We start from the raw sequence: 6,000 nt of genomic DNA on the forward strand, positions 1-6,000 counted from the left end.
TGTTATTATCATGTTTTCAATAGTTTTTATTCTTCGTTTTTCATCGTTTTGTAGCATTTTTTAGAAATATTAAAGATTGAAATTATTACCTCAAGTTTTATACTTATTTAGTTTATTCGTCTTGTTTATTTTCTAGTTGTATATTACAATCTTTCTCCGGGTTGCGCGAATTATGCGTTTCAGAGACTTTCGCGTAGCTAGGATTTTCGCGTATTTCGAATAGCACATTTTCAACCAAAATATTATTATTATGTTATTTTGTTATGAAATTGTGTACTTTCATTCGCTTTATTGTATATTTAATACACATCGGAACGGAAAATTCGATTATTTCTGTCTTTTTAGCGATTTCAAACTTGCCACAATAATGCAATTTATTTATTTGACATATGAATGGGCATCATTAAAAAATAGTGTAACTCAAATTCACGTAACTCGAGTGTTGTGTAACTTGGGGAAAGACTGTACTACTATCTCTTAGTCATTTCCTGATTGTAACACTTTAGAATATTATTTAAATATTGTACTGATTTTTTTGAATGACACTAATACCCACAACTGTTTATTGATCGTTGAATATTTCCCTTACAATATGTTGTAAAAACCACTATTAACATCAGTAGGCGTGAAACAGCCGCTATTAACATAGTAGGTTGCTCCTTTCACTTACACATGACGAGGTGGCCGAGAGGTTAAGGCGTTGGACTGCTAATCCAATGTGCTCTGCACGCGTGGGTTCGAATCCCATCCTCGTCGAGCAGGAATGATATTCTATAAAAGAAGATGTTCGCTCCTTTCACACTCTGTTTAACGTTGTTTTAAATGGTTCTTTTACCGAGTTATTTGAAAAGCTTGTTGTGTTATATGTATGTTATATGATAGATTTTATGTTTATTCACATTTTCAAGAAAATAGCATGTTTTACAAAAAAAATACAATTTTTTTTTCTAGCTTATTAATCATCATGTTTATTAAATGAATTATTTTCAAGTTGTTTATTATTTCTATCGTTTGATAAGTAAACACAAATGAGTCAGAAATGATTACAACCGTTTAACGGTTTCTTTCAATGAAATCAATATTTTTATTACAAAATCTACACAGCGTTTTAACGATCACTTTATCCAAGAAATATTAAATTCGGCACATAATCAAACTTATTTATTTATTTATATATTTATTTATTTATTAAAAAAAAACAAACAAACATCAAAGCACCGACCGACCGGGTTCAGAATCGTTTGTTGGCTCGTGAGCATGATTAGCGAATGGCGACAGCATTAACAATTAATTCATTCAAAGTAAATTCGAAATTCCTCGTGGCAGCTTGCATTTGTACGGTAGCAGGCATTAGAAGGCTAGCAGGGTATCATCCGCAATAGCTTAGCATCGCGACAAGCCTCGATTCATTCACGGTAATTAAACAATTCATTCCGCTGACGTTTGGTGAATGCTAATTGGTACATCGGCGTTTCAGCGTTTAGTCATTTTTGTCAATGAGATAGAAAATGTGCTGTTTGTGCGGTTTTTATTTTCGGTCTTCCTTATTCTTCATTTTGAGTGTGTGTGTGTGTGTAGCAACCGGAATGATTGTTGACGGATAATTCGCTCCCCGGTAGATGATCGATGGAATTCTAAGTAGGTATCCGCACCTTCATATTTGCTGTGAAACAGTCAATCTTATGCCAGTGGTCAGAACGAAATGTCCACGGTTCTGAGACTTGTTGGGAGCAGAAGGAAAACAGAAGCCGATTGCAAACGTCGTCGCAATGTCTGGCCATGGTTCCGAAGCTGGCGAGTTGCTGACTACAGTGGGAAAAATGCATTGCTAATGGAAAGGACAGGAAAAGGGGAAAAAGCACACAAAACGGCCATCATGTATATAAGCCCCACGGAATACGGGGCACTGGACACGATTCGACCACAAACATACATGGAGGTCCTAATCTTGTCCAGACATTTTTCGTTGTAATTTGGACAATAATGGTCACCTGATCGGGCCGACACGATACTTAGCGTGCGGTTCGGCGCAACACAAAGCGATGGGCGTTGGTGCGTGAGTTGGAAATGAAATTAATTATTTTCGGTTTGACAGATTGTTAAAAGGATGGGCATGTCTGTAATCGGAAAACGGTTGCAATGGGAATTATATTTTAATTTTTATATATTTTTTCCCTATAGGTTTGTTAGCAGAATTGCAACTAAAGCAAATTGACTGTTATTTTCTTGTTGGGTGTCATCTTAACTGTTTGCATTCAAAAATATCGACTCATAATAAGAAATTGTATTGTATACTGAAGGGTAATTTACGGACGGTTTGCAAGGCTGTGAAATTGAAGAAAAAGGTAGAGTTTTTAGAACTATTTTATTTATTTTCTAAGGAAAGACTTATGAGTCGAGTCTGCCTTTCTTAACTTTGCTAGTAATACGTCGTTATTGATAAATTTTGGCTAGATAGGCACCCAGGCAGTTTGACAGTTTACATCAATATTAATATCAATATTTTTAACAGTGTGGATTTTTTTTTCTTCCATTTTTTTCTCGTGAAGTCAACTATTTTTCCCTTTAATAGAAATCATGATAAATTATCTACAAATTTGCGCAAATTTGAACATTTTTGTGACAATAAAAGAGGGTTAAAAAAGTCGGTGCAGGTATTCCCCAATATACGCCATACTCGATGTACGCGATTTCGCTATACGCTATTTTCTAAATTTGACAGTTCTTTGAGCAAATTGTAGTAATTTGATACATAGAGTGTCAAATGCAAACCAATGTAAAAGGTATAAAATTGTAATCTGCGCTTAAAATCAGTTCAAATAACTAACTTAGTGGCTGAAACCGACCACTTCAAGCAAAATTATACGAACATTAACTTTAATTTAACTGAAAGCCTCGAAATTCGACCTACGCTAGTATTCGAGATAAGCTATTGTCTCCGGTCCGCATTCATAGCGTATATCGGAGAATACCTGTAATAATTTCAATGTCATTAGGAAATAAAAGTTCAAATATTATAAGAGTTGTTGGAATTATTTATACTTCAATATGCATACTAGCTTCAAATACTTCATTTTAGCTTTCAAAATTGGTATATAATTAATTATAATATATAACACATTTTACGACAGGTGTTTCAGAAATCAACTACAACATTTAATATTAATTCCTTAGGAGTAAAACTGGTATAAATGGCACCTTAGAGGTTAAACATCAGACAATCTGTCAAAAATTGAAACCTTTGTGACAAAAATTTAAAAGAAAATAGACGATTTCGCACCAACAGTTGTTAACTAAATAATATACGTAATGCATCGAAATTTGTTGCGTCGAATGCAAAGTAAATTGCTTTTCTGCCAAATATTTTTTATTCACTCAAAATCCAGAAATACCAATATTTTCTGCAGTCGTATTATCGTATTAAACAAATGGTTAAGTACATAAAAGTACTATATTAAGCAATACAGCCTTTTCGGACCGTTCCTCGTGAATAAAAAAATAAATGAATAAAAGTACTATATTTAATCGAATCTGTACATTTATCAGATGTATTTCAGATGAAAAAACCTGACATTCAACATTGTACGCGGACTCCCCAGTATACACCGTGTATCTCGGGAGCAGACTATATTTGCTCGTTACTAATATTTTACTAATATTCTATGAAGATTTACTGTTAAAAGCTCAACTCTTTAAATAAAAAAAAAGATTTTAAATGTTCTTCCACGCTTCTCTAAGTATATGCAATACTTATGCAATATAGTAATGCTGAATTTGAAAACGAAACACAGCGCAAGTGCTACAATGAAACCAACAAGAACACACAAATGCTACCATAAAACGTGAGTGACTGACTTTGCTTGCTTGCTTGCTTGCGTTAGCACAATTTCCTAAACTGACCGCCCAGTTTTTCGCAACCTTTCCCCCAAGTGCATCACAAGAAAGTGGACCAAATACCACATCAGACCTGCTTTTTTATCGTTCCGTTGCCATAAAAAAGGGGCGAATGGAGCATCTGCCGGCTGCAACACCCACAAATGGAAAGCATATTTTGTGCTGTGTGCATGGTGGTTGTTATGAAAGTAACAAAATGTAGCAACGATAGAATGGTCAAGAGAAATCGCTTCGGTGGGATGTTCCCTGACGGGCAAAATGTGCGGGTTGTGTTGGGTTTATTGTTTGTGTGGAGTTTGTGGTAGTGTGTTTAGCGATTACTAAGAAACAGTAGAGATGCTTTGTTGCGAATGTTTTACAAATTGATAGATGGAATAATTTATAAATGCTAATACAACATGAACCAAAAACGTATGAAATCATAAATTATTACACCCAACAAACGTGATAGGGGGCAAAAAAATGACGAAAGAATGCAAATTTCACTGCTCGCTTGCTCGGTCGTGATTGACAGATGTTTCTAATTGTGATGGCACATCCACTCAGCCACTGTTACAATGCTCACTCTACCACAAACTAACGGCAATACTAGAAAGGATGTTTCCATTTTTCTCTTCGCACACACACGGTTGCTTCGGTAGGAAAAGCGCAACGAAACGAGACCAAAGTGTCCCGAGAAAAACCCGTTCCCGTTAACAAACGGCGTGGCGAAGTGTCACTCAACAGCAAACGGGGGAAAATGAACTTGTCAACTGGCGAGCCATTTAGCGCCGAAGCTGATTGTTACACTGCTTTTGTTTAGTTGATTGACTATCATATCCTTTGCTGAACGACTCTGTGGGGAATTATGACCGGAAAGGTATGTCGGAGGGTTCGTTTAAATGGGGGTAAATGAAGCTAAAATATGTAAATGTAAAATATGAATATGAATTGATATACAAATAGAACACAACTTTAAAAATGTTGCTCTGTAAAAGATAAAGTAAAGAAAATGCAATTATGTAAAGAGTAAAAAGAAAAAAAGAGAAAGTAATGAATGAAACAAAATAAAATAGGTGAAAAGGGAATTTACAATTTACAAATTGGAATAAAAACAGAACAAAACTTTAAAAATGTTGCTGTTTAAAAAATAAAGTAAAGAAAATGTAATTATGTAAAGATTAAAAAGAAAAAAAGAAAAAGTAATGAATGAAACAAATCAAAATAGATAAAAAGTAAATTTACCAATACAAAACTGCTGTAAATGCTGTAAACTAAAGGAGCAAAACGTTCAAGTGTGCAATGCTAAAGTAACGTACAAGTAAAAAAGATGATCCCGTGATGGATCAAACTCATAATCATTATCATCACCATCATCATAATCGTTCTCTATCATGTCCTTGATTATGCTCGGCATTACATGTTATCCACAGGAGAGGAAAAAAAACCCCGAAACAACCCAGACAAAACCAACAAAAAAAGGGGGAAAACTCGAAGGAAACTCGAAGGAAGGACCGATCGGCGAATCTTGCCAGCGACGAACGTCGGTCGTTGAGCGCTTCGGTGCACCGTGTCGCTGTGGCGGTAGCGGGGACCGTATGCGCGCGGTACGCTTCTCTAATTCATTTATCGTGTTATAATTTTTGAGAGGCGGAACCAACATGGAATGATATTCGCTATGCTTCGCGACGTGCCAAAGGGAGTGTAGATGATTAATATTTATTCCCTTTCGCCATTGCCTTGGTCGGAGGCCAAACGGCCCTGGAGGGGCGGGCGGGTATTGGGCTAACCGGGGTATGCTAAGTAGGAAAATCGGTGCTTAAAACTACGGGACATTTGACACAACGTTTGAAGCGGTTAGTTGTGGGTAAGCTTAGGTAAATTAGTTTTTTTTTATAAAACGGTTCATTTCATATGGATAATACACTACTACTGCTTACAAGTTGCTATATTTCGATATAAAATAATAATTTCATGTTGTTTAGCAGTGAAAATTCCTTCTCATTTCCCACTGTGCAGCCCGAGCCACTACCTCTTTGCAAATCATCGCCGAACAACACCATTTTGTGGCACGATTTCGCTCGTTTCGGTTCGTTTCCGTAGTCACAAATCACTCCACAAACAAAT

General features: G+C 35.9%; 1 non-coding gene across 1 annotated transcript; it reads left to right on the forward strand.

Moving 5' to 3' along the window:
* The first annotated feature begins 674 nt into the window (after positions 1-674).
* Positions 675-756, forward strand: Trnas-gcu. Its single transcript has one exon. It is a non-coding gene; the product is annotated as a tRNA-Ser (tRNA).
* The last annotated feature ends 5,244 nt before the right edge of the window (positions 757-6,000 follow it).

This window comes from Anopheles merus, chromosome 2L (genome assembly GCF_017562075.2).
Source record: "Anopheles merus strain MAF chromosome 2L, AmerM5.1, whole genome shotgun sequence".
In the NCBI taxonomy this organism is placed as follows: Eukaryota; Metazoa; Arthropoda; class Insecta; order Diptera; family Culicidae; genus Anopheles; species Anopheles merus.